The sequence below is a fragment of the Aptenodytes patagonicus genome, chromosome 1 (assembly GCF_965638725.1).
Source record: "Aptenodytes patagonicus chromosome 1, bAptPat1.pri.cur, whole genome shotgun sequence".
NCBI lineage: Eukaryota > Metazoa > Chordata > Aves > Sphenisciformes > Spheniscidae > Aptenodytes > Aptenodytes patagonicus.
The window spans coordinates 127,454,439-127,464,293 of NC_134949.1; the positions used below are offsets into that span (position 1 = coordinate 127,454,439).

Genomic DNA, 9,855 nt, shown 5'->3' on the forward strand with positions numbered 1-9,855 from the left:
TGGAAGACTATGTTGTTCTTCTGGTCTTAGCACGCTCGTAGTTAGTTTTTAGTTCCTATTCCTTTATAACCTTAAAAATAAAGGATCTCTTTCACGGACGACTGTTGCAGCCAACTCATACCAAGGATATCTAGCATCCACCCAACTCCAACAGAGTTCATGAGCTGAAAAATGTTGTTATTCAGCTATATAACAATTCATCTGAAATCAATAAAGTGCTGCTATGTAGTTTGGGATTTAGCAACCAGGAATTCCATATGATAGTGTGTCTGTGTAAGGGAATTCTTTTTCCATTGTTTCTTTTCAAATTAAGCCCACGAGCAGCAGAAGTTGATTTCTGAGACAGTTTAGGTTGAACAGCTTTGATGCAGATTCAGAGAAGAAACTGCTGGCCACTGAGAAATTTGAAATGTTTAAAGTTTCAGGGTTTTCAATGGAAATACAAACGTTTCATGAAAAAAAAAAAAATCCAGCTCACTGTACCTGGAGACTTTATCCACCTACCCCAAGTATTCAAGTTGTAAGCAAACTTCAGATAGAGGCTTACCTTAGCAGAACGATTGCTAATCCAAATTCTGATAAAACTCCTCTGCCCCAGTCACTCAAATCTGTAAAGGTGCTTACTGAACTCCTCCCCATGGGAATTAATGCTATCAGGTGACTGTAATCATAAAAATTTAATGGAGAACAAAGCCTTGGGCATTTCTTTTCATTTCCCCATGCAGAGGGAAAGTACCCCCTAGACAGCAGGCTAAGATTTTGCCTTCAACTTCCATCACAGCAGAACTGCCTACTAAAATCCCCCACAGCAGCCCTGCCCTCACCCTTTTCAGAGTCTGCGTTGATGATAATGGCTTCTTCAGGTGTCACCAGGAGCCTAATTTAACTAGCAGCAACTTGGTTCTTAACACTGGCCAGGTGCCCTAAGGAAGAAAGATTCTCATTTTGGGCTGAGCCAGAAAAGCAGCTGTGTAAATACACATCTATTTTCAATTGTTGCCCAAATGGTCTCTATAGAACCATAATTTTCATATCAAAAGCCCCTTTTCAGAAATGAACTGCACCGCGAAGAGCCACAGGATGTTTTCAAGTCACTTCCCCAGCTGGAGGACACTCACCTGGGAATACGTTCATAAAGCATTTAGCTGCCTTTTTATGGTTTTGAATCCAATTCTGAGATTTTCAGAAACACTTCTCCATAGCTCTCTGTCTTTTACATTCCCTCAGTATCCTATTGCTAAAGCTCAGTAGATGCCACCATTGGGAAGCTATTCCTATGCACAGCTACGCAAATTCCCTTGGATCCAAGCAGTTTGATAGCTCAAACCTGGAAAGATTCACCGAGTAAGTGCTCTTCCACCTGCTACATCTGATCTGGCAGGTGTTCTCCTAACAAGCCAAGCAGACGTGGCTTCACACTGACCACAGCAGGGAGCAGCTTGAGATCCAAGGTCAGGTCCACCCTCTGCCTGACCTAGGACCAGTGGCATAGCAAAGAGGGAGGGTGTGGATCTTAGGGAAACAGTGAAGGTTTCTCCCCAGTACTTTCCATAAACCGGATTATTTTCAGAAACGTACAGGCATTCATTCTTTATAGGCAATGCTGGCTTCATCACAGGTCACTGCAAAGCCCTGAGAGGATCCTCTCCCATGGGGGCTCTGTCTGAGGATGATCCCAGAGATCACCTTCCAAGAAGTTCCAGATGTCCCCATTGTGGGACAGCTGCTCCAGAGCATCAGTTCTCTTCTGCAGGGTTGCCTGCCACACCAAAGGCAAGTCAGACACATTGGAGCAAAGACAACTTTGCTTCTTTTGAACTGAATTTGGTTTCATGGCCCTTCTCCAGACTTGCAGTGTCAAAACAATTTTCTCCCCTTTTTTAGTTTCATTGCCATGTTTGTGCTGCAGGACCAACAGGACTGAAAAAAAACAGCTGGATTTTATTCTGGGCCTTTTATTCAGCGTAAGTTTTTCAACACAAAACAAACAAACAAACAAGTCCGCTTGAGTCTTGCTCTGTGTATTATGTACGACTCCCACTCCTCCTCCTTCCGGACAGTAAGCTCTGAGGCACAGGCTGGTATGTTCTCTATGTTTGGGCAGCACATGGCATATCTGAAGCTTACCATTTTTAAAATACAAAGAAATCCCAGGCACCTGAGGCAAGCAGCTGCCATACATGCCTGCATGAGTGCGGGCAACCAGCAACTCCGTAGTAAAACCAGCCAGGTTGGTTGGAAACTGGCCAGATGGCAGCTCCTGCAAGCTAAAAGGATTAATTATTTGGGGATCATGCCTGGAGAGCAGGCATGATGAATGCAATATATAATTCTTTGTCACGCCTGTGTGTCAGCGCTGGGAAATAAGGAACAGCCAGTACCCTGGGATTCAATCACAGCCATCTTTGCTCTCTCTGGGGAGGCGGCAGGTTTTTTTAAAAGGCCCAGAAGATGAAAAAGGTCTCCCTTTTAGCCTGAAACTGTACGTGTAAACGGCTATTGTCTAGCAGCCTTCGCTTTCCTGCAATTACATCGATGTCATACATTCTTACTTATTTTATTATGTATTTCACAACTCGAGTGTTAATTAACTATTTTATTGGGTCTGTGTAATTAAGCATGTCATGACTCAAATATCTACAAGGCTGCTTGGTTTTTTTTCCCTTACAACTTATCGCATAAGACCCTGTAGCTGCTTTTTCTGACCGGGTATTTCACTAGATAGCCCTACTGCTCTGGCCAAAGAAAACTGCCAGCCAACCTCCAAGCATTCCTAAAATTGTCCGGTCTAATTAAGAGCAGTTTGTCTAAGTGGAAATATCCACTTAGGAGTCTGCTGCCAAATGTCCCTCTCAGGGCTCATCTGGGGTTACCTCTTCTGCTGTGGTTCAAGGCAGTGGGGGTTTGGTGGCCTTCTCTCACCTTGGCCCCGCAAATGGCTGAGGCTGGAGCTGGTGGGGACATGATCCTTCTGCCATGCCAAGCAGGGAAACTCGTCTGCACGGAGCAAAAACACCTCCCTGGCTTTTGATCTACATATCCTCGGTCTGGAGACAAAAGCAAACCTCCGACATGGCCTGTTCCTCTTGCTGGGCAGCGAGGTCCTGGCTGCGCTCCCATTCAAGCGGCACTGGCAACAGCCTGTTTTTGACAGCTATGCATAAGCACAGTTATTTCTAGCACAGTTTCCCGGAGCTGTGCCAGCAGAGACTTTTTTTTTTTAATGTATTTTCAGACTCTAGCTAGCCAAACTGTGTTATATTCTCCACCTAGACATGAGTATAGTGTTACAGACCCTGGCCGATGCCACGGGGAGGAGGAAGGATGACCTGAGTTCTCATATAAGCCACCTCTGCCATAATCTCTGGGGCTTTACTCCCAGACCTGGGCTTAACCGCACGCAGCAATAGCACAGACAGGGCTCCAGCCACTTTGGTCCTGCAGCCCGCACCCCTCCTCGTGCAGAGTGCCACTTTGCTCCTCAGGCATGGGTGTGATATGAGCAAAAGCCGTGGCGGAGGAAGATGTTTGCTGAGCAGGGCTACACACAAACACTCGTCGAGCCTGCCCTCCCTCCATCAAACTGCCCTTACTCACACCAGTGGCCTGGCGGGGCTTGACGGGGGCGTGCTAAAAGGAAAGAAATGGAGCTCTGTCTTTGGCCAGCTGGCCGTGCTTGCCTTTCCTGCCTGTCGTCTCAGTCCCCAGCACCTCGGCTGCCATGGCCCTGGGCTCCGGGGCTGCTGCTCTGCTTCTGGACTCGGTAAGGACATCCCCCCGCCCTCACAAAAACACCCTTTGGGGGTCTTTGTGTAGGTACATCCCTTGGTGGAATAAAATGTCCTCCTTCAATAAAACCACCTCCTTTTGGTTTATCTCATGGTTTTTAGATCCTTCTTTCAGCGACAAAAGGATACACTACTGGATATCTGTTATTGAGTCACTGCAGGAATTCCGCAGAAAAACCTGGATCCAGCTTCAGCCCCCGTATCGAAGGAGTTTCTGATTGGTCCCGTTTTGGTGAGATCTGAGTGCGGGAGAAAGGAGCCCAGATTTCCAGGATGCTTTTGCATTGCTGGGAGCAACCCCACAGAGCCCTCCCCTCAGCCCTTCTAGCCCCCTCCCCATTTATTTACGTGTGACTTGTTTAGCTCTAATCTGACACTTTGCTGTTGCGGAGCTGGAGCCAACACGTAAATAAGGCAAATAGAACAGGGAGAGTCCTCTAATGCCTCTCTGCAGTGTTACTCCTCAGAGCCGAACTGGATTTTAGGAGCTCCTCCATGCCCATTGCTGTTTTCTCACCTGAAATCATAATCCTCTCTTTGTGCTTTCAGTCACTTCCATAGCAACCAGTTGTGATGGCTCCGAGGATTATCGCTTCAGGAAGGAAATAAGCACTGATGGAAGAAAAAAAGGACCTGTTTTTTTGCTCTGATCCTGCTTTTATGATGATGGAGAGGACGAATTCAGATAAAATAAAGAGCGTTCTTAGCCTTCAGCTGGTCCCCAGACAGTCCCAAGCTGAATGGGTAGCCTGTTGAAAAGTTGGGTTTGTTTCCTCCTTTTCTGTGAGTCATTGTATTCAGGTCTTCTAGTTGAACCAGAATATGAGAAACATGCTCACCAAGAGCCTGCTCACCTTGCTTGGCTGACCTGTCCAGTTAAATCAGTTCATACGATCAAATTGACTTTCCTCAGAAAGGACCACTAGTCTGGCACTAATGCACCGCAAAATATTTGTGCAAATTCCTTGGTAATAAAAACATCCCGAGGAAAGGAGAAGGATAATACATGCTCAGTGGTCCCACGGTGAAGGCCAGGAAAATAAACAGAAAAGCCTCCTGAGCTTTTGGCTGGACCAAATTGATAGAAGAGTCCTTTAAGTAACGGTATTAACTCGGGAGAGAGACCTTTGGAGATCATGAGGAACATCTCATTTCTCTCCAGTGCCTCAGTCAGATCAAGCAACCCAAATATCTGAAGGCATAAGAAACAGCACGGAGGATACTGAAGGGAAGAAGATGTACCGTGAGCCCGTGAGGCAAAGTCGGACAGAAGGGTACGAGCAGTACAGCTCCCTCAAAGTGCCGCGGGGGGATCAGGGGCAGCTGAAACAGATTTAATGTTGTGAGTTACCAGGTCCTGGAGAAACAACGCTAGGGAGAGAGACCCTTCCCCTGAGGAGAAGGATGGGAAAGGGGGGAGTGTGGTGGAAGTCTGTAAGTCACCAGCGGGCTGCATTCGCAGCTGTTCCTCTCCCCGCCTCAGAGCCCCAGAGCCAGTGCTGCTGGTAGGGGTAATGCTACCGGGATCCGGAGACAAACAGGGAAGAAACCTCCTGCTTCACGGCCACAGTCCCTCTGCTGCAGACATGGCCCTGGGGGGCAGCAGCCTGCTGCACGAGGGTCTCCGCAGTCACTTGTGCCCCCCCTTGCAATGCTGGGCACTAACCATGGCCAGGAGATCAGCATGGAGGGGTCTTTGTGCTGCCCTTGTTGTCCTGAAAGGTCTCTGTAATTTTTATCGTCGTTTTCCCAGAAGCGACAATGTGTTCTGGAGAAACGTGCGTTATTTGAGGTGCTCAGTACACCAATTTTTGTCATTGCAGGTGCAGCGACAAATGAAATGGAAAATAAGTTCATTCCTTCAACAGAGTACTATTACTGCTAAGCCTGACTAATCACCCTCTGACCGCAGCGGGCAGCCTGCCCGAGGAAGGAGCTCTGAGACAGGAACGGCAGAGCTCGTATCCTCTCCTCCTCGCTGCCTGAGAATGAGCAGCCCTCAGGGAGCGGTGCTCTGTCCGCTCCAGGGGGACTGTGCTGGGTCTTGGCCCTCCAAGCCTGCTGCCGGCTCGCAGAGAAGCCGGCTTCTGCATGAGCCTGCATATTTCATCTCCGTTAATGAATGCTTTCTGAAGGGCACAAAACATCTCCCAGAGAGGAGCCTCACACCAGATCTGTTGTTCTGGTTCAGGGTTATGGAGGAGGCTTGATTTTTTTGTCTTTTCTTGCATGGAGGCGGTTTGTTGCTAGGACTTCCCTCCAGTGCTGGCCCCATCGGCCACAGCCCTGGCTTCAGGGCTGTGGCACGCGCAGGGAGGGCAGCAAGGCTGGCTCCCTCTCCCCCAGCAGCCTGCTTTGCCGGGGAAGGGCCCCCTTTGCCTGGTGCGGGGCACCTGCACCCCGATGCCTTCCCTGGGACTCCCAGGGAGCTGGGGGACATGCTGCCAGCTGGCTCCGGGCTGCCCAGGAAGCCCCATCCCACCATCCTTCCATGTCCACACGTGAGCTGAGTTAGCGGGAAGGGACCGCAGGTGCACCGCTCCATTGCAGCCACGTGCCGGCAGCCCCGGTGCAAACTTGTTGAAAGCAAGAAGCAATTTTGGTGGGGGGTGAGAGGAGGAGGGGAGCATCGTGGGTTGATGCCTGCAGCACCACTCATGATTTCATTGTGACTACCTGTTTTGGCTGGAAGGTGCCAGCCTCCAGGTGAGGGGCGGCAGCACCAGTGTGTTCAGCAGAGGGCAAGAGGTGCTACCACCCCGGGCGTTTCTGGGTTTTGGGCAGAGCTGCTAAGCAGGGTCCAGCCGCTGCGCCCGTGCACGTGTGGCTCCAGCCAGGCGGTGTCATGCCTCCCCGTTGCCCAAAGTACTGCTACACAAAGCTGACAGCAACAGATTAGGAAAGGTGAGGTGAAGGCTTGTGCAGGTGACCTTGAAAAGTTGGAAAGAAAGCTATTTGCATGTGTACTTTAGTAAATATCTCCAAGGAGCCTAATGAAAGCTCTAATCTCAAACCACCTTCAAGCATGCAGTAATGACAAAGGGAAGCTCAAAACCATGAACAGGGTAATGCGCTGAACTAATACATATTCACCACTGCTCATGTGGAGGTTGCATCAATCAGATCCGCTTCATTCTTCATAGCCTGATCCAAGACAGGTCATGCATAATCTTTTTCTTTTTGCTCGGGTCTGTGCTGGAGACTGGTGGTTTACCAGGCTGTGCCGCTGAAATTGATTAGCTGATGACTTTGGTGTGGTGTGTTAGAAAGGATTAGTTTCTTTGTGGGCATGTGCACATGTACGTATAAAATGAAAGCTTTTCGTGTTGAAACCTTCTGGGGCAAATCTATGCTAGGATATATTTAGCAGAAAACCCCAAAGGAACATTTTTCAGACTTTGGGGTTTTTTTCCGTTTTGCTAAACCTTTTTTTTTTCTTAGATGAAAGAAAAAGGGAAGAAAGACAAGGTGAGAGAATAAGATAAAAAAAGAGACAACAAAACTTTGCTAGGATTTGCAGGGAGGAAAGCATGCAAACCCAGGACTGCAGGGTCACATAAAAATGAGGCTGGAAGAGAAATAATTAGGTCACGCGGTCCCACAAAGCAGGACCAGCTGGACAGAAACCTGTTATATTGCAGGTCTGAAACGGTCCAAATCTGTGGTGAAAACTCCCCCCGCTCCCCCAAGCCCCCTCTCACCACAGTAGCTTGCTTTTTCCATTCACCTTTCTTAGGCCCTTTAGTTACAAGACGGCAGAGACCTATGGAGCACAGGTGGAGAAACACAGAAAGCTTGCAGTGCATGCAGAGAAAAGAAAGAAAAGAAAACACAAAAAAAGGTTGATGATGTATGAAGCCAACAGCTAAAGCTTTTCACACAAACTTCTTCCTTAATTACTGTATTTAGCGCCACTGGCGTAATCAAGAATGTAGCGCTGTGACTATTCATTCGGTTGTGACAGAGCCAGCATGGTATAACCTCATCCCCACTCCTCACCAAGTTCCCTGAAGCCTTTGCAATAGCATCCTTCATTCTCCAACCCTGCAGCCTAGAAAATAAGTCAAGGATGGATACTGAACTATATCAGTATGCTCTATATGCTGAAATGACTCATGGTAATATGTCCACGTTATAGCAAATACCTACAAGCCACACAAATCCCCGAAGCTAAAACCGACCTGGCCGCCTTAACTCTGGCTATATTTCCATATTACAATTCCTTGGGAAGCAGATTTAGCTTAAAAGGTGCCCTCCTGCCCTCCTCTATGCTGCTGTATGTACAGCTCCCTCCACCCAGCTGTGACCACCTCTGTGTTTGACTAGCTCTGCTCTAAGCTAACTTTGGAAAATGACCTGGTTTAAGAATGTTTAAAAAAATCTATATTTTGGGGTGTTTTTTTGCAAGCTAAGACAATTTATAGCTCCTGTTTCAAGCATGTTCACCAAAAGCATTGGGCTGGCACCCCAGAGGGCTGTGGGAGTTACCTGTGGGAGCAGGAGTGGTGGTGAGCTGCTGGGGAAGAGAGGACGCGGACCGCACGGGACGGATGTACCAGCAAAGGGATCAGAGTGTAAATTCCTATTCATCTGTCACTTAGTAAAGTTAAACCTCTACACATCAGGGACGTGACTGTCCTCTACGTGGGGGCCTTTTCCACCACTTTGACAATGTAAAATCTCCTCGAGGGGACAAGTGACATTCCTATTCCCTTTAAAGAGAATGCCTTGGTTGCAGAGGGATCTAGTTCTACACAAACAAGGATCAGATAGTAGTTCTTGTTATAACATGAAGTACTCGGGCTGTGGAATAATGCCAAGTTCATGTTGTTTGGGAAACCCCATTATTATTACACTCCTTTTTAATTTCCTGACCTCCTGGTGGCTTGTCTTCCAACCGGAACTTTGCATTCTTTTCTCTCTTTCCCATCACTTAGTTATAACTAATGAAAGGGGGGTAAATGTAAAAGAAAATTTCAATAGAGCATCAAAATTCCTTCCCAACGGTTATTTCCCAGTTTCCACACAAATTTAACAGTCTCACTCTCAAATATCATTGCAGACGCACCACATTCATGCCAAAGCTTGAAGGATTTGTTCAGAATGAAAAGGAGGTGGAAAAAATGTATCTGTGCAGCTAATGCCTCCATTCTGCCCCCTCCAAAGTCCATAGGCACCTACCAGCCCATCCCAGTCGAAGCTGGGCCGCACTACTGAGAGAGGAGTGTGAGGCGATAAACACCAGGGAGAACAGGACTGGGCAGGGCCATCAAAAATGGGATAACAGGAATCAGCTGAATAAGTAAGAAATAAATGTCCTATTTCTACAGTCCTGTTCCTCATCACTGTTCTGCAGAAAGAGTAAGTAACTAAATTAAGCAGAAGAACCTTTAGGAGGAATATGACGGGAAACGAAATCCTGACAGCAAGGTCTGTTAGGCTCCGAAATGGTCCCTCAAGGGAAGCAGCGGACGCTTGAGTCATTTGAACAATAGACTGGACCAAGCGCTGGAAAATATACAGGAGGGAATAAATCTGCATTAGCAGAGGGACGTCTCGGATGACCTAATAGGTTGTTTCCATCCATAAATCTGGGATTCTGTGACAAGACCTTAGCCAGAAGAGGGCTGCGGCAACATCACAAATGGATACACCCATATTATGTACATTGGAGCTTGGATTGACCACAGTGACCTACGTGTTACATGAATGACAACTCATATTTTTGGAACATTTTAGTATGTAAACTGCTTTCCATCACCCATAGATTCTGGATCTGACTTGTGTGTGCACCTCTCCACCCAGTCCACATCTTCTTTACAGGGTCGGGGGAGGGAGCTGGGACATCTGTGCCTCTTAGTTGTTCTTCATAGTTAAAATACTTGGTCTAGACCAGCTCACTGGCTTTCGGGGCCTTCCAGCTTCTCTATTTTTTTTTCTTCCAGTGTTTGACTTTTGGGGAACTCCATCTGGGAATTTTTGTGGGAAGAAATTTCCCACAAGTCTATTGATCTTAATCCAGGAACAACAAAATATAGGCCTTTCTCCCTGCACCACAAAGAAAAAA

The 9,855-nt window shown here is 47.5% G+C and overlaps 1 long non-coding RNA gene across 1 annotated transcript; it reads left to right on the top strand.

Moving 5' to 3' along the window:
* Window positions 1–3,372: 3,372 nt before the first annotated feature.
* LOC143155905 (uncharacterized) lies at window positions 3,373–4,530 on the top strand. The gene is made up of 3 exons (XR_012994499.1): window positions 3,373–3,763; window positions 3,891–4,020; window positions 4,338–4,530. It is a non-coding gene; the product is annotated as an uncharacterized LOC143155905 (long non-coding RNA).
* The last annotated feature ends 5,325 nt before the right edge of the window (window positions 4,531–9,855 follow it).